This window comes from Agelaius phoeniceus, chromosome 2 (genome assembly GCF_051311805.1).
Source record: "Agelaius phoeniceus isolate bAgePho1 chromosome 2, bAgePho1.hap1, whole genome shotgun sequence".
Classification (NCBI taxonomy): Eukaryota; Metazoa; Chordata; class Aves; order Passeriformes; family Icteridae; genus Agelaius; species Agelaius phoeniceus.
The window spans coordinates 68303775-68325703 of NC_135266.1; the positions used below are offsets into that span (position 1 = coordinate 68303775).

General features: G+C 40.6%; 1 long non-coding RNA gene across 1 annotated transcript in view; it reads left to right on the forward strand.

Moving 5' to 3' along the window:
• The window catches only part of LOC143693472 (uncharacterized), a 43153-nt gene extending 21991 nt beyond the window's left edge, over window positions 1-21162 (forward strand). The window contains exons 2-4 of the long non-coding RNA XR_013181173.1: window positions 3256-3421; window positions 19673-19774; window positions 20566-21162. This is a non-coding gene — a long non-coding RNA (uncharacterized LOC143693472). The remainder of the gene's footprint in view (window positions 1-3255; window positions 3422-19672; window positions 19775-20565) is intronic.
• The last annotated feature ends 767 nt before the right edge of the window (window positions 21163-21929 follow it).

Here is a 21929-nt window from a genome sequence, read left to right on the forward strand (position 1 = left end):
GGACAGAATTGAAATACAAATGTTAAAAATGCTACTATGGTATTTGAAGCTTCTGCTGCTCTTTTTGTCAATGTCTTTGAAAGCTCTTTCAGAGTGGTGATTCTTGATGTCTTGCGGGGGAAATTTTCCTCCTATATTAAGCCTGAGTAGACTGAGGCTCTGAGAAGTGATTTGTCCAAGTTCGAACATGCAGGGGTAGAGAGCAAAAACAACTCTACAAGCTGGAGCTCTCCACTGAGAGAGGGCTAGAAAGTGGGAGGGGGCACAGGCAGGACAGCTGACCTGTAATGAGGAAAAGGATATTCCGTGGTGTTCTGCTCAGCAATAAAAGTTCAGGGAAAGGAGGAGGAAGAGGATTGTCCATGGTTGTGGCATTAGCCTTCTGAGGAACCATTAGAGGTGATGAAGCCCTGCTTTATTGTGACTTTATTTATTAATTTATTGTGACTTTATTTATTAAGTGACTGGGCAGCTGCCTGCTGAGAGGAAATAGTGCATAAATTATTTCTTTGTTTTTCTTTTGGGGATAGCTTTTGCTTCCCTATATCTTAATGCATGAGCCTCCTCACCTTTCTGTGATTATCTCCTGCCAGGGAGGAGAGTGAGTGTCTGTGGGGGTATGTGTCTGTAGGCCAGTGACAATCCACCATGAGTTCTCAGGTCTGGTCTGTGCATTCAGTGCTAGGCTTCTGCTCCCAGAGCTACACTCAGCCAACCTCCAGTCAGCACCTGAGATTTCTGACTTAGAAAAAAACATATTTTCAAAAAAGTCTATATTAAGAGAAGCCAGCATTTTACTAAATGAACAAAGAAGCACTGTTCAAAAACTCAGCTGAAGTTAATTGATCTCAACTATCTAAATGGAATAATCAACCCATCAAAACCATCAATCACTCTAATCAACAGTATCAAGACCTTCTGGTAGAAGGTGTCCATAGAGGAACTTGAGCATAACCAAATATTCTCTGAACCAATCAGGGAGTATCATACAGGCATGATTTGTGCACTTGGAGCAAAGTGGTATTTCTTTATTTTATTATTTTCTTTAAAGTACAGATAAATAATAATTTAAAAAAATACAAAATGAAGCAGTGTTACAGATCTAGTTTTCACCTGAAAACACATAATAGCACTGAAGCAAAAACCCAAAGTAGGCTGTCAGTCTCATTACTTTGTCAAGAGAAAGGCAGAACAAGTGTGTTTGACATTAACTGCTTCCTTGAAATTCATCTAATTTTTGCAAGACATGTGCATAATTCAGTTTTAGATTAGAATGTTGAAGGGACATCTTTAACCTAAAAAAGCAAAAACGGTCCCCTTATGACACAAAATTAGACACAAAATATTATATTAATCTTATTTTCTTCATGTCATTAAGAGTACATTTGGTTTAATTATTTTTCCTATGTGAATATATCTTTCAAAACTCACTGTAGGGTAATAGGTGGAACAAAGAAAATCAGTCAATTCCTTTCTCCCCATCAAATTTTATTGCAACAATAAAATCCATAAACATTGCAGGATGACTGTCAGATAGAGGCAAAATTGCATTTTAACTGGTTTTGATTCACTGTGTTTCAGTCTGACAGTGCTTGAACTTGGTTATTATTCTTGGACAGAAGTAGTTCTCATTTTAAGACAAATTATATGAAAACAACTTCTATTTAAAGTATTGCAGCACCTTTTAAACAAATGAGGTCATTATAAAGCATTACATCACATATTATATAAAGGTTAAATGTATAAAATGGCTAATAAATTACAAAGGTAGCAAAAGATAATTGTAATGGTAACCTATGCCATTTAGGAATAGAATATCAGAATCATGAGTTTTTCTCTGTATCAATTTTTATACATGCGCGTATAATTAAAGGCAATTTTGCATGGTAATAAAGTAAAGCCAGCCAAATAAGTATTACCTTACTCTGTATGACCTTTGACTCAGTGAAACAGTTGCTTTTTCTACAGATTTTCGGAAGCGCTTTTGATACTGACTTCTCTGGCTCTTCTATTTTGTCTGATACACATATTGTCACATTGACCTGAAAATGGCTTGAACAAAGGTTTCTGCTGTGTTTTTTATCCCATGGTTTATGTCCTCATCAAAGCAGAATGCTCTCCCCAGCTCCTTAGGGACTGAGAATACTTTCCAAATCCCAGTAACCACTGTGACTGCATCCAGAAATGGCAGTGAGGTGGCAGGTCCTCCACACTGTGCACAGGGAAGAGGTTTTGCTAGAGGAAGATGATGAAGGCTTAGATATAGGAGTACCTCTAAACTAACAATAAAGAAATCCAGAAAGGAGAGCTGTGAACTAATCCCTTCTTGAAAGTTAGGTCAAGTACATCATTGTGCACCTCTGGAGAGGTCTTCCCTTTGGCTGGGATTTATAGCCTTGTTTGACATACGGATCAGTCTGATTCCCCTGTGAGGAAAATCTACATTTTGAACGTGAGAACCTAAGTCTGTTTGCTATTTTAGGATAGAGGGGAGGCCAACCTGCTTGGAATGAGAAGTACCTTCTCCAAAATTTTAACTGGCCATAATAAAGCACTATGTCACTCTGCTTTATCTTTGAAAGTGGGAGAAACCTTACCAGAGCTGCAGAAGAACTTCTCATTTCCGGTGCAAGAATAGCAAAAGATGAAAATTCTCTAGTCATGTAATAATGATAGAAATGACAATGGGGAAGGTGGCACAATCTATGTAATATGTGGTGAACTTTCTCAGATGGCTGCCTCACACGCCTGTGTAATTTAGATGTCTTTGGAGACATATAATGAGGCAAGTATGATTCCTCATCTACTTTTGCAAGTTTATTGCTAGTGAAGCTTTAGTGACTTTGACTGAGAAAAATGAGAGGATAATTGAGTTCAGGGTCCCTGCTTTGAAGACTTAACAATCTAATTTAGGACCAGGGCAAAAAACCAAAACAAAACCCAATTAGAGAGGAAAGGAAGACAAACTCCCTCAGGTTATGCTCATGCCTATACTGGATAGGATATGTGTCTCTAAATAGAACTCTAAATCACCAGTTTATTAACATCATGAAAAATAGGAAGAAAAAGATTTCCCTTTACTGTGCGCCATTAGAGCACAAATACCTAAGTTTTGCATCAATACCTTAGCTGATTTTCTGTTCATGTGTGATAAAATTACTAAGTTGATATTTTTGGAGACATGCAAAAACATCAGTGATTGATACTCCTTTTCTACCAAACTAAAGAGCTTATTATTGTATTTGTCTTCTGTAGATGACTGTGCACCACTTTCTCTCAGAGTCAGATTCCTCCTCCTGCCCTCACAGAAATGTACATCTGAGATCTCATGCACCCCATGTCTTAGCAGCTGCCACCGATGATTGTGTCTCTAATAGCACTGTGGCTTTCTACTATTTGTACTGCTCTACTGGATATTAAGGTAAAACCTCTTCATTGATATGTATTTTCCTCTTAATCTCACATTACATACTGGCTAAAGTAAAATCTAATGCATTGCACAGGCAGTATAGAGCTTACAAGGAGAAAATTAATTCAGTTTCTGCCTTTTAGAGCTTGTTCATTTACTTGTAATCACAGACTTTTTTTTTTTCCTTTTAAGACTCAATTCTCCCACTTTAGCTCAAAGCCTTTACAATTTAATTCCTGGATGTGATACTAAAGTTTTATCTTTGAGGATGTTGAAATGTATTTCCTGCAAAATGTCATGGTCATAATGCAGGAAACATATCCTGAAACAACAGACAGCTGCTGGAGTTTTGTGATTTCAGTTATGTTTGGCTTTAATGTCAAGAGTAAGCCTGTTTTGCTTTGCTTTGTTTTCTTCCTTTCTTCAATGGCAACATTCCAGCACTTCAAAGTCAATAGATTTCTTGCTGTAAACTCTACCATGTATCAGGTTCATCTTCTGGAAGACAAGCAAGAGAGGGTCAGAGGTAACAATTGTTGTAGTAAAAGACATTTCCCGTCATCCTTTGTATCATACACATGAATGCTCTTTCAACAGCTGAAGCTGTTGATATACTTTATCCAGAGCTTTGCTCACTCTACAATATTTCTTATAGTAATGAAAAAGGAATCTGCTGAACCAAAGAAAAAAAGAAATCCTATCAAAAGGTTGGCATTTCACTAGCAGATTTTTCAGCCAGCTGAATGCTAGTGCTCTGGTTTATACACATTGAAACTAATTTCTCTTTGCATCTGGTATTTTTCCCCACAAAATGCATTTCACAGAATTCATTTGTTCTTTATTTCTCTCTTTCTCTCTTTCTCTCTCTCCAAATCAGGGCTTCAAATTGCTGAAGGGGGAAGAGCAGAGAAGGAAGTAGGGTTAACATTCATTTGAATGTTTTTTGCTTAAACCTAGATTTCAGTATTTAAATATACTTATAGCCAAAATATTCCAGTGTTCAATTATTCATCTCTGAGATTAGGGCAGCTCTGAACTTGTTCTATGCACTTTTTATAGTATGATGCTGTCAGCTTCCAGAGATAGGAATTTATTTATCCCAGGACACACAGACTGATCAGACTGATCACTGTCTTTCCATTAATATTGGATAAGACCTAGATTCTTCCCTAGCTCAAGTGGGACTTTGTTTTTTTTTTTTTGGTCAGCTCTGAAAAATGCAGATGAAAAGAGTGAAATACCTGGAAAGAGCAGTTCTACCTATGTTAGATCTTAATTGCTCTCTTCAGGTGTCTCATTTTCACCACAGATCACTGATCATAAAAAGCATCTCATTTAAGCCCAGAGCTCAAGATATTTTAAGATGTACATTGGGAACTATAGTATCAGTCCAACAGGGAGGTGTTTTAAACTGTTTCACACAATGGGTCTTTTTGATTTACTCAGAAGATGAAAGAAATCATAGATATTCTTACAGAGAAGAGGTTTCATAGTTGGTAGTGGCTATGGAAGGCAAAGAAGATGACTAAACCTGGATGATCACTTGTAGAAGATATGCCAGGCATGTATGGGAGTGACAATGAATGTGTTACATCCCCAACCCCTAAAGGTTGTGAATGACATGTGCAGTCAAATGGTCCAGGGAAAAGATGACAGACGTGTGAATGGAAATGAACTCTTGGGGAGGCTAAGGTTTGCAAGAAGCTCAGGATACATTTCTACATGGGGAGTCACTTGTGACTTGGCCATTGGCCTAAACACATAGATATGCTCATGTGGAACAGACTAGAAACCAGATCATCTCCAAAGGTTTTGCTTATGTCTCTCTCCTGTGGCTGTACAAACAAATAAAGTGAGAGGACAAGATCCAGATAATCCTTTGGTGCAAGAAATGAAAAATACATTAACTGGAAGTGCTTAAATTCTGAAGATCAATCCAAAGATATCTTCCTAGCCACATGAGGCACCTGAAACTTTCCTTGAGTCAAAGGTGGTATTTATAAGACCAAGTTTTGATCCATGCTTTTATCATTAATAGGATGAATGAACACTTTCAGAAAATGTTTCTTTTCATTCTTACTTACATTTATAAGATAGGTGAGATGAATCACCTGTCACAGAAAGGCTTATGTAATTGATTAACAACACAGTGTAGGATGACCAGCAATCAATATCAGCATATCAATATATTGATTTACATTGTAGACATCCAAAATGTAAGGCAAGATAAATCCCGCCTAAGGTGTCTAGAAGCCAGTCAGCACATGTCTAACACAATCCCTACCTTTCTAGAGTCATTGACCCATGTGTGCATTTCCTACAGTCACCAACACTAGATTTTGCATTTGGGATGAAGTAAGACCAGGAAGAAGTGGAAAGTGAGAGAGGAGTGGCTGGAAAGCAGCCCTACAGACAAGAATCTGGGGTTGCAGATTGGCAGCAGGCTCAGTATGGGTCAGATGAGTACCCTGGCATCCAGGAGGGAAAACTGCATCCTGAGGTGTGTCAAACATGTAGACACGGAGCATAGGGACATGGTTTAGTGGTGGACTTGTCAGAGCTGGGTTTACAGTTAGATTTGATGATTTTAAAGGTCTTTTCCTACCTTCAATGATTCCATGAGTCTAAACACAGCATACCCAGCCAGTTGAATCCCACTGTATTTAGTGTTGGTGCAGTCTCCCCTGCAGCACTGAACACAGTTCTGTGTTGCACAATTTAAGAAAGGTGTGAAGGTCCTTGAATGTGTCCAGAGAGAGAAACAAAGCTGGTGAAAGGGCTGGAAGGAATGTCCTGTAGGGAGAAGCTAAGAACTCCAGGTTTGTCTAGTCTGGAGGAAAAGGAGGTTGAGGGGCAAACCCAGTTCTCTCTGCAGTTCCCTGAGGAGGGGCTGTGAAGAGGGAGGGGTTGAGCTCTTCTCCCTGGTATCTAGTAATGGGATACATGGGAGTGGTTAAAAGCTGTGCCAGAGAAGGTTTAGACATGACATTTGGAAGCATTATTTTACCAAGAGGGTAGTGAGACACTGGGACAGGCTTCCTAGCGAGGTGGCTGGTGCCCCAAGCCTGTCAGTGATTAAGAGGCATTTGGACAATGCCCTTAACAACATGCTTTAACTTGTGCTCAGCCCTGAAGTGGTCAGGCAGTTGGACTGGATGATCACTGCATGTCTCTTACAACTAAAATATTCCATTCTGTTCTATTCTATTCTATTCTATTCTATTCTATTCTATTCTATTCTATGCAGGTTCCATTTTTTGGCAACCTTTCTTCAAAGTCTTCCAAAGAGGCCAGTTTCCTAATTTGCTGTCAGCCCATACTTTTCATGGAGACAGCCCCTCAGTGGTGCTGAACTTTGGCCACCTCCTTGCACATTTAGTACCCAGCAACATCAAATCTGTTAAAGGTCTCCAGTACTTCATATAGTTATAAGTACATGCAATGAATATTGTTACTGCTGCTCAGTTAAACAAGAGACTGCATATGCTTGAATGAAGAATTATTCAAATGACATTAAAAATGTAACTGAAACTCTCTATCAGGGTCTTTATTTCAATGCATTTAAATCATCAAACACCAAAGCAAAAATCAGTAATGACAGCTGTTATTCTTTTTTACACCATTCAAGTATTCGAGCACATTAAAATCAACGTACCAGAGTTTTGGTTGAGCTGATGAGGTTTGAAATACTCTTGGGTTTCTAATGTGAAGTATCATCAGACAATAGCAATAATGACATATAAGTGTTCCTCCCTATCTGGCAACTCTGAAGGAAAGTACTTTACTGATGATAATCTGAAAGAGACTGCATCCTTCTGCCTCTGCTTCAGATTTTTAAAGCTGGATATTAATTAATAAAATTACATCCTAGAAAAAGAAACTGTTTCAAACAGAAGACTACTGACACTTTTCAAATTCATCTTGAAAAGCATTGCTGTAATGGCTTCTGTTTCTGCTTTTTAAAGAGTGGTGTACAATTTTTAGGATCCCAAAAGCTCAAGGTGACCTGAAATGGGCAATGACAACTGCTCAGAAGGATCCATTTCTGAAATGTACTGTGTACAGTTCTAGCATTCTCAACATAAGAACGACATGGAACTATTGAAGCAAGTCCAGAGGACGGTCACAAAGTTGATAAGAGGCCTGGGGCACCTCTTGTATGAAGACTGACTGAGGAATTTGGGGCTGTTCTACCTGGAGAAGAGGAGGTTGTATGGAGACCTCATAGCAACCTTCCAGTATCTGAAGGGGGCCTACAGGAAACCTAGCAAGGGACTTTTCATAAAACACTAGAGAGAGGATGAGGAGCAATGGGTACAAAGTGAGAAAGGGGAAATATAGATTAGATATTAGGACAAAATTCTTTACTGTAGTATGCTGAGACAGTGGAACAGGTTGTTCAGGAAGACTGTGGATGCCCCAACCCTGGCAGTGTCCAAGGCCAGTCTGGATAAGGCCATGAGAGACCTTGGTGAGTGGGAGGTGTCCCTGCCCAATGCAGTAGGGAGGACACTTGGACTGGATGATCTTTAAAGTCCTTTCCAACCTCTAACATCCCGTGATTCTCTGAAATTCTTCTAAATTCTTCTAAACATGTATAATCTAGATTTTGTTTATACCTGTAAATTTAATAAAAATCCAATGACTTTCCTAGCAGAACATCGAACATCCTCATCTATTAAAGCAGACCAAGAAATCCAGCAATGGCTGATGACCCAGAAATATATGAAAACAGGTATCAGCCTCTTTACACCTGGGCTACCTTGTTCTGCACAGTCAGTAAGACTTGCACCCTGAGCTACCTGCAGGTTCAAGCTGTCCTTGTTTCAGCAGGAAGGGATATGGCCAAGACCCCACTATTATTCAGCACCACTTCACATCATTGCCAGGGGTGAGGGACAGGGAGGTCTTGCTTCTGGAAAGAATGGTGCTGCTTCTGGTCAAACAAAGGGAAACTGTCCACTATTGCTTCAAGCTTGGTGAGCATTTTGCATATAAATCACACTCTCTTTTGTACACTTTTGTCATTAATATTGTTGCTAATACCGTTCTTTTTCTTATCATTGCTGTTTCCAGTAAATTGCTCTTATCTCAACCCATGATCTTTGCCTTTTCTGCTTTCAATCATAGGGGGTAAAGGGATAGAGCAGCAGCTCAGGTTCACTAAACTGAGGAAAGCCATTCCTAAACCACAGCATAAGCCAGAATGTAACCTCAGGCTCACCCACAACTCGGTCCATGTGCCACTTGGGACTGGTCAACTGCAGCCAAATACAGCTGGCAACTTGTCAGGGATGAATGTGATCACAGACTGAGCTGAATTTACCATGGTCCAGTAGTCTGGAAGATATCCACACCTCACTTTTTTGGACTGCATTTGTCCATCCTATAACAGATGCTTCCTTGGAGAGGTTTGAAGCTGAAATCCAGCACTGTGTATCCACAGTGTCTTTTCCAGTAGCCTAAATGCAATCCCATTTGAATTCTGCCTACAAGCCCCTGCTGCTCTCCAGATGGCTGTGCCACAGCCCTTCCAGGAGACAATATGAGTCTTTTTTGTCTGCCTGACATTGTCATTGCAGATGGGCAGAAGGGCTTGGTGGAGGTTACAGGGAGTTGGATGTGGTAAATTGGTTCAGGATTAGACTTTAAACAGGGCTCTTTTGAAATGGTCTCCAGTTGGACAATGCCACAACTTGAGCCAAAAACCCTTTGAGAGGTGAGCAGTGTCAGTACACATTTAAGGTGACTTTGAGCCCACATTCAATGAACAGGAAGCTGAAAACATGGGGCAGGGTGTGCTTAATCCCATGCCAGTTTGCTATGCTGCAAGAGCAGTGTAGTCTCCTTCTGGGTCACCTGAAAACCACCACACTGACTTTTGTGAAGATCTGAAGACTGTTCCTAATTTTTATGTATCACATGGTGATTCCTGTCTCCACTGAAGTTCACTAAAACCTCCTCAGATTTACCAGAGCTAAAGTTAACTCTTTGCCAACTGTTAAGACTAATCACAGAATCACAGAATGAACTAGATTGGAAAAGACCTTTGAGATTACCAAGTCCGACCTATGACCTAACACCTCCTCATCAACTAAACCATGGCAGTGTGTGCCACATCCAGTCTTTTTCTAGTGTGCTGTTCACTGAATATTTCTGAATATTATAGTGTCCCAGCTGCTGGAGTGTGATCATGATCTACTCTGCAGCTGCAACATTCAGTGCTTGGCAGTTCCTTCAGCAAGATCAAACTTTGCAGGAAGGCTGAGTCCTTCTTTCCAAATTGTCCCAAGTTGTGACTGCTTTGTCACATGCAGGGAGACCTGAACTTAGTCTGTCTGTAACAAACTAAGAATCAAAGAATCAAAGGCACTGGGAGTAGGATAAAAGACCCTTAATGTCAAATTGTAAAGCAGATAGGGTCAGGGTGTGGTATTTCCTAGGGCTTATCTGTCCTCCTCAGCATTAAAGACTGTCTCAGGCACAATGTTGGGCTAATAATGTACCATGTGAACTTACTGCAATCACCTCCAGGAGCTCAGGGAGCTGTGTACTGTCCCTCATTAGGCAATAGAGGCATGTTTCAGTGCAGTGGTAATTCCCAACAAATCTACCATCTTCTCCTACATGACCAAAATCTCCCATACACTATTCTGAGATCTATTTTCTTTAGACCTCAGAACTGAAAATATGTCTTTCAGAGGATGGTTGCAATGTTTTTGTTTGGCTTATTTTCTTAACATTTAAGGCTCCTCTGTTACTGTCCACCTTCACTGCAGAATTTTAATCAAGATGGAGGTCAGAAGACAGCAGGGGAGCAAAAGCCAGCCTTGCAAACAATATAAAGTTTTCAGCTGGAGGCAGACATGTTGAGAGTGTCCCTGGTTTCAAACATCATTCACACGGTGTAGGTGGGCACCCTCAGCTTCCTTCCTGGTGAGATACTGCAGCTCATCACACTGAAATGATCACTTGGGTCAGCAAAGAGCTGTTGGACAGAGATAAAATGTGTCACTTGCCACAGACCCAGCATTTGGGAAAATGTTTCACTCTAAATTCTGTCCTGAAATGTAACACTTTGATTTAACCAGCTTTAGGTGTTCCATTAAATCTGAGATAGCACCCTATAAAGAGCCGAACAGATCTTTGTGCCTCCTGTTTCTCTTGTAAACATCTCTTCTGTTTGTTGGTTTCCTTGTCCTAATTAACAGAGATTTGTCACAGTGGTAACTTCCTAGTCTATCTTCTCATTAACCACTCCAGCAAAACACCACAGCACCTAAGAGTTCCCTGCTGAACTGCAAATTATTGCCACTCCTCTATTTCAGCAATTACAGGCTCTTTTTTAAAAAGCATGAAAACTGCTCACAGCCGTTTTGGGGGATTCCTACACTCTTTGCAAAGAGTCCTTATACCTTTCCACCTCCATCTCTTGAGACAGGCGGCTCTCATCTCAGCATTTATGTGCCTTAAACTCCTTCTGTGTGTCAAAACCACTTCCTAGACTCTGAACCACATTTTTACAACATGCTTTGTGTCAAATCCACATACATTCTATTCTGAAAAAAACACTTGTTCTAGGCCTATTATGAAACAGAGGGTCTGCCTGGGGAAGCAACCTGTCAGTACATCTTGTGTGTCAGACACAGCAATGTGCCTACACATGGTCAGGGTACTCTGGGAACAGGTAGGATGTGACCCAGTGGTCTCTCTGTGCCTCCCATCTACCTTTGCACTGGTGCCACCTGGCTGGCAGGGGACCATGAATTGTTTCATGGTAAGGCCTTAAAACATCTGTTCCAATGGGAGGTGCGGCTCACACAGCTATAGTTCACGTAACTTCAAAGCAAGTTGCTGCAGAGAGACAGATCTAGGGAAAATGCAGGGGGATTCAGGCCAGCAGTATGGTCTAAATAGCACCAGATAATAAATTATAATGTAGATGTAACCAAGGCTCCAGCAAGGAGTAACGGGAGAAGAACTCTGTGCAGGAGCATCAGCTGGAAGTAAATGAACACAAAATCCTGCTGCTGCTGCCCCAGGGACCAGATACAAAGGTCAGGATTGCACTTTTCCCTTCCTTGTCCCATCCACCATGGAGCCAGTAGCAGAGTCCATATGGGAAAGAATTGACATGTACAGATGGATGAATGCCAGAAAGTAGTGATGGTGGGTATCAGGGACAAAGGTTTCCAATTGCAAGCATTGCAGCTCTAGCTTGGCTGTTCTCCCCACATAATCAGTATGTCTTGCATATAACTCATATTTCACTTCTGAAATCCTTATACTCTACTGGCAATCACAACATTTTTCTTATATCCCTATTTACTTTCATATTTTCTGCTATTTCTGCACCCGTTTCTTCAAACAGGTTCCTGCTAGCAGCTATTGCTGCTGCATTATCTGGGTAGTAAACAGGTGGATTTAACTCTAGATTCCCTCCCTTCAGCAACCAAAATGCCGATGGCTGGGCTTTACCACTGGAACTGAAGTGGGCTCCAGAGAATTTGCTTTCAAAGAGTTCTGTGTTTCTCTGTTCGGTTTTGAAATAGGCTGTTCCCAGCAGAGGAGAGAGAGCACTGCTCTCCACTTCAGAAAGCTCCTGGAGAAGGTTGTGTTTAAAACTGAATTTTTTAAAAGGTAATTTTCAAAACAATCACCAAGAGAGGAAACCCTTTTCCTTATTGTAAAAATTTGCAAATTGAAACAAATCACAAATAGACTGCCCAGGTGGAGTCCAATAACCAGACTCTTCTGGAAACAATTTCCAGTCCCTAATTACTGCTTACAAAAGGTTTATGTTGTTTCAGTGTTTGTCTCTATAAAAAATAAATCTTGATAAACAGAAAATATGCAAATTAGATTCAAGATAATGCTAGTGACATTATAAATATTATAAATCCCTAGGGAATATCTCGTTTAAATGACAAATTCACACATATACACAAATTTAACAGGATCAGTCAACATTTGTGACAATAAATTGAGCATGTAGCTGTCTCAGCAGCAAGGACCTTTGGCAACATCCACATCATGAACAAAGAATGTAAATTCAGACCTGTCAATGCAGAACTTGACTATAGAAGAGAAGGAATTGTGAAAGGTGCCACGGGTAGGTAGCAATGAGTGGATCTGAGAGGCTCAAATTGTTAATGCATTTCAGTATTCCTTGTTATATTTCTGCATTTCCAAATTACCTGGCATTTCATTAACTATCAGTCCAAACCTCTCCAAGGTGGCCGCTCACATCAGCCTGAGTTTTGCAGAAAATTTTGTTTAAAGCCCCTAAATAAAACCATGGCAAGTGTTTTAGCAACCTCATACTGTGGAGCCATGACTACACTATATGGAATGAGACCAGGGGTATGAGATTCCACAAGGCCAAGTGCCACATCCTGCCCTTGGGTCACAGCAACCCCAGGCAGTGCTACAGACTGAGGGCAGTGTCTGGAAAGCTGCCCAGTGGAAAAGGACCTGGGAATGCTGGTCAGTGGCAGCTGAACATGAGCCAGCTGTGCCCAGGTGGCCAAGAAGGCCAATGGCATCCTGGCCTGTGTCAGCAGTAGTGTGGCCAGCAGGACCAGGGCAGTGATTGTACCCCTCTACTCGGCACTGGTGAGGCCTCACCTCGAATCCTGTGTTCAGTCCTGGGCCCCTCACTACAAGAAGGACATTGAGGGGCTGGAGTATGTCCAGAGAAGGGCAACAGCTGGGAAAGAATTTGGAGTGCAAGACTGATGAGGAGCTGAGGGTGTTTAGCCTCGAGAAAAGGAGGCTCTGGGGAGACTTTATCATCCTACAACTGCCTAAAAGGGGGTGCAGCCAGGCCATCTCTTTTGCCAGGTCATCTCTTCTGCCAGGGAACAAGTGACAGGATGAGAGGACATAGGGTTAAGCTATGCCACGAGAGGTTTAGACTGGACATTCTTCACAGAAAGGGCAATTAGACATTGGAACGGATTGCCCAGGGAGGTGGTGGGGTCACCATCCCTGCAGACATCTAAGAAAACGTTGGATGTGGCACTCAGTGCCATGGTTTACTTGACGTGGTGGTGTTCAGTCACAGGTTGGACTTGATGATCTCAGAGGTCATTTCCAACCTAACTGATTCCATGTTTCTGCAACTTGAAATACATTCCTAGAAGGTACAGTGTCCTTGCCACTCTGAAGAAAAGATGCATCCAGTCTATAATCCTTGCAGTGGCTATACTGGGAAGTGTGGAGAAGAAAAATGTCTGTTTCACATGCAGAGGGGTCAAGCATCAGGTTTGTAGATGCAAGGGAGGCATAGCTGTGGAGGAGGTACCTGGACACACATTAAAACTTGACACTTGCCATCCCAAGGAGGCTAGAAGGCTATTGGTTTATAAGTGAGAATACCTGTAAATGGATACTGTATTTTGTAATTGCATGAGAAAGCTCAGGCTCTCTGTTCAAGTTAACAGATAAAAAACTCTGTAACTGAAAACAGGATTATTTGGTGTGGTCACTATTTAGAGGGAAAGAAAAATCCTGAAAAATGCAGAGACCAAAAGTCATCAGAACTGAGAAAAATTGTGGCATCAAGTGTGAACCCATGAGCAACTCAGTGTCTCTGAGCCCCAAAGGGTAAACCCAGGTACCAGAGGGACACCCCACCACTCTTCAGGATCTTTCTGTATTGGTCCAACAGACATATTTCCGATTGGTATAGAAGACATCAACTTACTACTGCCAGATGTCACTTCTCAAGCACAGGGGGACACTGCCCCCCATGAAGAGTTGTATCAGTGCACTTTAAGTGAAAGTTATGCAGTGCTGACTGCTGGACCCAAAATTTTGGGAATCGTATGTTTAGGAATCCAGATGCCAGAGAAGGGCCAGGGAGTGGGAAGAGAAGCAATATGTTTTTACAAAGTCCTTTAGAAGTGTAAGACAAGTTAGATCTTTTTCCTTCCATTTTTTCTTTAAAACATAGAATTTCAGAAACAAACTCACCATTGCAGTTGACTAGAGGCTTGGTTCTCATTAACTCCTCCTTTATCTTCCCAGTCATAATCAAACATAAGAACTTTGGCTCAAGAACCTGTCAGCTACAGGCTCCAAAGTATTTGATCAATATCACAACATGCTTGCTCTGTTTGCATGCAAAAACATCTGCTATTCCTCACTACTGGAGACTGAATGCTTGGTTAGATCCTACACTGAGCTTGTTGTCCTCCTAGCAGTGTTAAAGTTTATTTTTAGAGGTCTTTTTAATTGAAATTGGTCATTAATCCATTTTTAGTGGTTAAAGAAGATCATAAAATGGATGATTGAAGAACACGTAGAAAAATAAACAGCAATAACTACAGAGGAAGAGAAGAAAACTCATTGGCCAAGGCAGTACAGCAGGTTTATTTTTTTACCTGCACTACTAGTTAAAAGGCAAGGGAACCATTATATGTTTAGCATTATAATTGGAACTATAGCTCTTGAAAGGGGTGATTATGCCATGTTTCTATAGTGAAACCCTTGGTAAACTGGAATGCTGGAAGCATTATTCCCTGCAGCAGTGGTGTTATCTTTCAGGAAACAGAGTTTCTTACCTAATTTTACTGTGTTAATAGATATGGATTAATTTCTAAAAAAAGCAACAGAATAAATTAGAAAAACAAAACCTTACCTTATTTTGGAGATAGTCATGAACTTGATGTAAATCTCTGTCTTATCATAATTAGCTTTTTCCAATGAGTACTGAAGAGGATTACTTGAAGACGCAGACTTGACCCAAGCTCTCCACTTTATTTTTTCTTCTTATGAATCTGCATGTTCTCACTCCTGGATATATGCCCAACTTAAACAGGAAAGAAGGAGAGTTCCCAATGTTTTGGTAACATTTTTCTTCCAGGACAAAACAACCCTGAGTTTAGGGTTCCCTCCTCTGAATGAAATAGGTCTAGAAGCCATATGTCTCATTTCTCAAGAATGCTTAATAATCATTAGGCTCTAATGTAGGGGAAATCTGGATAAGGTAGGAATGAGACAGGTTTTATGTAAGTCGTGCTGCATCAGCATCATGCTCACACTGTTGAAAGTCAGTGAGAAGGCAAAAGCCCAGGCCCCCTTCTGCCAAATCAGTTCCTGTTTGTGCACAGAATGACCACAATATAGTCCCACTCTGATTCATGAAAAAAACAAACAAAAAAAACAACCCAAACCTGAGGTCAAGAGGTAGTTTTAAACTAAATCACAGGGTGTAATTCATCTGGCAAAACACAGATGTCTACACCTGAGTTTCTCTATTGAGCTACTTGTTTTAAGTGATGAGAGAAACAGATACTAAAGCATGACATTTCTTAAAAGTAGAGGCCTAAAGGAAATCAAATTACTTCTGCCTGAAATTTCCAGTTTTTTTCTGCTTGTTGTAAAAACCGTTGGCTTGACAAACTCAGGTATAGGCTATGATGGGATGAATCTAACCTGATGTCACAGAGGCATTTGTTCTTCTTCCCTGAGATAGGTGTCACAGGAAATGGAGAAGAAAGAGCTACCAACATATACTTCCCCTGGCATTTCCTACTGTCTGCTTGAGGTATACTAATCCTGGTGTATCCATGAAAAAAAAAAATCCTCATCTGTTTGGTATGGATCATGAGAATAATCAACCTCATGAAAATCATCACAGTGATCTCCTTTTTAGATAATTCAGAGAAGGCTGTGTAAATCCTAGCACTCCCTGGGGTCTGTGATCAGCTCCATATGCAGTATAATTGCACAGATTCCAGATAACCCCACTCATCACCTGGGAGTGTAATGTAGTTTAAATGATGCACATTTCTTACTCTTACAACGAGTTAGACATACTGATCTTCCCAGAGGGAACACTTCAGTGGGTATGTATCATGAGTTGTGATGTCACTGATAACTTTTCTAATTGTACAGACTGAAATAGATTGATAAAATAAAAGATTTGTGGATATTATTGTTTTTTTTCCCAGCTCTTACATCTATAATTTCCATCTGCTGTGCAGAAAGAAAATTTGTTTTCTTCTGAGTATGTCAGGCTGTTAAATGTATGTTGCTTATGATCTTGAACATAAAAAGCACATTTATCATCAGTAAAATTAACAATGTGCCACCAGCCCTCTTCTGTGAGAGCAGCTTGACCAAAAGCCTTTGTTCTACTGAAACTGATTTGGGTTTTTTAGGGAGAGAGACTTTTGCATTTGGCTTAGCTAGTTTGCCCTGGTTTGCCCCGCATAATTGCATTATACTGAGCTTGGTTACCACCTCACGAAAAGTGCCAGGTTTAAGTGCTGCAGGATGATAATTTTGAGAACTGCTATGGTTTATGTACTGGAATGGAGGCCAGGGTGCAGTAGTGGAATTCAGATCTAACGGAGATTTTGAATCTTGACTCTCTTGAGGCCATTGGTATAACTGGTTGGTTTCTGTAGGGCCAGAATTGTAGGAAGAGCTTTGCATTTGATCCTCTATTGAGATAACATAACTGGGAGTAGTAAGTGGATTATAAAGCACAGCTCTGGGCTCCTGGGATAATTCACAGAGATTGGAAGAGGCCTTCCTCTAGGAGTCCTGTCCTTCTTCCAATGGAAGAAGAGTGCTTTGAAGGCTGTTCTTAGCATGCAAATCTCATTTTCCATAGCAGTCAGGAAACAATAATGCCAAAAACTCCCAGCAAAAACAACAAGATGCTCACAATACATAGCTTGCAGTTATTATTTTTCATTTACATCTTGGAACTACAGAAAAGAGCACTCATTGATGTTAGTACTCTTTTTCCTGTTCATTGAGCTACAGAAGAGAATCTCTGATACTTGAAAAACTATTAAGGTCATATTAGATCCAATTAGACATTAAAATTCACAGAAGAAGTAGAAAACAGAATTTGGCCACACAGAAAGTAAGGAAAAGTAGGGAAAACTTGGTTATTTTTCTTTATCAGGGTAGCTCAAAACTCCTGGAGCTATAGTAGGGACACGTCCTTTCTTCCTCACTCTGGGGAGCTGAGATGAAAAGAAGGGAGGGCAATGCTCTGCTCTTACTCCTTCAGGACACATCTGGACCAGACAACACATCCCAGCCTGTCTGAACCAGAACCAAAGAGGACATTTCTTAGCACTTGATTTGCTCTTCAGCAGCTCTGTTTTGTAAAACTGGCTCCTGGCTCAGAGTTGCTTCTTGCTCAGAGAGCACACGAGTTTTTGCTGTATCAAATGTATGTGTGTGGTAGGGCATGCCTGAGATAGTTTTCATCCCTTTCAGATCTCTATCTTTTAATGATGCAGCTGGAACTGCTGCTCTGCCTTAAACCAGGTTGCCTGAGCTGGAACACACCGTGGCACAGGCACAGAGTAGCTAGGGATTCAGAGAAAATAGCAAAAGACTGCCATGGACATCTGATGTTATCAGTGCCAATAAAATTGCACCTCTAACCTCCTTCCATATCTAGAATACGTTGCTAAAGCTGCAGGTTAACTCCAGCAAAACATGAACTAAAACTCCACATATCTGCAGTTGAGAATATAACAAAACTGATAGCATATTCCACCAACCAGGAAACTAATTCCAGTCTCTTGTTGTCACAAGTAATTCAGGCGCACCAGCAGACTCCATCCTTTGGCTGGTTGGAACTCATTTAAAATTATATGCTTCCCATTCTTCCTCATTAGCCTTGCTGGATGGCTCTTTCAGGACTTCACTGTGTCAGCAAATAAAACCTTTCTTCCCATATCCAATTTTAATGTATTCCTTGGGCAGTCTGTGTCTTTTGGGGCTTGCAACAGCACTTCTTTCAGATTAAATAACTCCACCTTCACTCTGATGTATTTATAAAAATCAATGGCATCACCTCTCTATCACCTTTGTTTTGTTAAACTATCTGAGCATTAAATTTTCCCACAAAATATACTCTCTACTCCTCTGATTGCCAAAACAGGTCTTCCCTGCATCTGCTTCAGGCTGAATTCCTCTTTCTTGAACCAGTCTACAAAGATTTCAAAGGTTAGATCTACAAAGGGAATTGGGAACTTTCAGGTGCTTTATTCCATTAATGGAATTCATAGTGCTGAATTTGGTGTTAAAATGATTTTTGTGTTGGATGTGAAAGGTTGAATGCCGAAAAATGAGCACTGGAGTTGTGGGATATATAGATATACCAAGACAAAGTGTCAAAAGGGGAATTTATGATATTTTATCCATAAAGTAAGATTAAGACGCCTACTTTTACACTGAATGTACACAATTTTTGCTGTCTCTTTCCTGGTTTAGTAAGTACATCTGTTAATCTTGCTTTGAAAGAGTTTGAGTGAAAAACTTGCTTTTGCTTTAATATCCCAGACCACTGACTGAAAGCTTTGAAGCAATGGCCTGTTAGTGACCAACTTTGCTGACTCTGCCATTTGCCTTTACACTTTTGCCAGCCATCTGGATTGTTTTGACTGACCAGCGAAATAAAAACCTCACAAGCACTTTTGTGGCATATTTCACTTTCAGTAGATCATGAAAGAATCTGTTAACTGCAGGAGACTAAGACAGACATGAACATTGCAGCAGTCAGAAGCTGTGTGAGGTGAAACCCACCCTGCATAAATCTTTGCCAAAAGGCCCCTGCTAAGACACCCATCACTGGTGGACAAATCCCCTGGTCTATCAGAAGAAACTTTGCTGTCTGACACTTGCAGACATGTTGCTTTAATAGTCCTGCTGTACATCTCACTGCTTTTGCATGCTATCGACAACTGTGTTTAATTCCACCCTTCTTTATTGAAGGGTGGAATTAAACACAGTTGAAGACAGACATAATGCTAAATTAAACATAGTCAAAAAAAAAAAAAAAGAAAAAAAGTCTTCAAAACAATTTAGAACAGTGTACTGGCTGAAATAACAATGGTTTTATGTTTACTTCCAGGAAGCTTCTAAAGGCACTTTTCCAATGTGTGCTTTATGAAAAAAGAGAACGAAAGCCACCACACACAAGATGACTTAGAGACTAAATTAAATATTCGATCTTCTCCCATTCTGTTTCTTGGGAGGTCTGACCCGTATGGTTGGTTGGTGTCCCCAGGACTGGAAATCACATCTTCAAATCTTTGGCCAGACTGCAGAGGTATAAGTGTGTCACCCTACTTCCTTCTCCAAATGTTCTAGCAAAAAAAAGCAGTGTTATTTAGCTTCAGATGTTACAGAGGGTCCGATGAAAAAGAGAGAACTCCCTAACTGCATTGTTTTTTGTATTGTCCTCACTATTATTTGGCACCTTTGCCCTTCTCTTTCTCTCAGGTACCATCAGACAGAGAAGAGAGTTCTGTGGGGAAAAACTCTCTAGTCTTCTGAGCTGTGATCTAGCTCAACACAGTCTGGGATCCAATTCCAATTATCTAGGTGAGGCAAGAGACAAAAATATGGACTTCTTGATAGAACAAGGGGTAATGATTTTAAACAGAAAGAGTGTAGATTTAGATTTGACATAAGAAATAATTTATAATGGGGCTGGTGAGATACTCTAGAATAGGTTGTCCAGAAAAGTTGTGGGTGTCCCAGCCTTGGGAGCGCTCAAGGCCAGGTTGGTTGTAACTTTGAGCAACTTAAATAGTGTAAGATGTCCCTGCTCATGGCAGTTGGTTTGGACTAGAATACCTTTAAAGGTTCCTTCCAATATTCTATTAACATTTCATTTTTAAATTCCCATTTTCCATTCAAATGTAGCCATTGTGTGAATACACTCCTATCAGAATGATAGCACCCTATTGCACAATATATTTGAAATTTTTACTAAAAATATACCTTAGGTGAATAGTAGTAACTCATAATTTACTTTATTTCTTATCACAAAATGATTACCATTTTATAATTGATTTTTTTCCCCAGGTTCATCACAAGTGTGGCTCCATCTTCTTCTTTTGGAAAAATATTTCTGTACAGTCTATACCAGATGAGACCTCATTAGAGGTCTTTTGGGGTAATGTCAGGTTATCTGCCTGGGTTGGTTTCTAGCCATGTTGGAAATTATCTGAATTTACAGATTTCATTTAAGTATAAAGGGCTACCCACAAAAAACATCTTAGAGAACTCATCAGAATTCAACTGCCTCTCTAAAGTGCACAAAATGCTCAGTGTTCTAAATACAGAAAGTATAAGAAATGTATAAATGTTTTCTCTCTTCTTTTCCTCAGATACCAAGCCATGCCACTATTTGGAACACTGCAACAGGTTCTGCTATCAGCCAGGACTGTCATGCTGTAACCAACATATCATTTTATTCATCTTTGAGTGACAAGAGCACAGGCCTGCTGCAGGGAAGAGAAGACAAAATCTCCCACCTTTCCTCTCTGGCACAAGCTGTTCAGAGTTCACATCCAACATAGATCAAAACTCACTCTTTATTGCTTCTCCCCAGAAACAAATGTATAAACAGGGTGTATGTGGACTACCCCTTTCAAGGCTTCCTCACACATCTATCAAAATTAGATCAGGACAATTAGAAGTAAAACAAACCTTAAAAACACCTTCCTCTCACTCCTTCCTGATCTGTACATCATCTCCTGCAGCATTGCAAGGAGATGCAAAATGGGAGTTGCGGTCAGTTCATCACATGTTTCAGTTCCTCCTTAGGGAAAGTATTCCTTTCCCTGCTCCAGCATGGGAGACAGCCCTCCAGGAACTTCTCCAAAGTGAGTCCTTCCCATGGGCTTCAGTTCTGCATGAGCTGCTCCAGCATGGGGCCCTTCACAGGGTGCAGTTCCTCAGGAGCAGACTGCTACAGTGGGGTCACAAGTCCTGCCAGAAAACCCACACTGGGGTAGGTTCCTCTCCCCATGGGTCCACAGGTCTTTTCCAGGACCTGGACTTCTCTCATGCCTGGTCGGACAGTTGTTCCAGCATGGAGTTTTACCATGGGCTGCAGGCTGGATATCTGCTCCTGTGGGGAAGATGTTTTCAAAATTTGGTTTACTTCTCATTATCTTGCTCTAATTGAATTTGTTAACAATCAAAATCAATTTCCCTAAATTCCTTGTTTTGCCTATAATGGTATTTGGTGAGTGATCTCTTCTGGTCTTTTCCCCAACTCATGAGACTTTTGGTGTATTTTCTGTGCCCTGCCCAGTTGTGGAGGAGAGTGAGAGAGCAGCTTTGGTGAGTGCCTGCCATCCAGCCAGGGTCAGCCCACCACACAGAGCAAGGGAGGAATTGGTCATGCTATGAGATCCAGGGATTTTTTGGAAATCCCCCTGCAGAAATGTAAGAAGTATAGTTTAACTAAAATCATTATTGTAACTGTTCATCTTAGCTGTTTTTAAGGAGTGTGTCTGTGGATTAGTGTCTTCTATTAAGAACCAAACTCTCAATTCACATGCAAGTACTGTTCTTCCATTAAATCACATTTTTGCAGTTGTTTGTTCTTAATTGCTAACAGTAGCATGACTTAGATGTCTGTTTCTCTTCCAGAGTGAGACTGGCTGCAGTTAACCATAACTTTTAAAAGCAGAGAACACCCAGCACCTATACTTACACTGGAGACTACTGTTAGCAGAAAGGC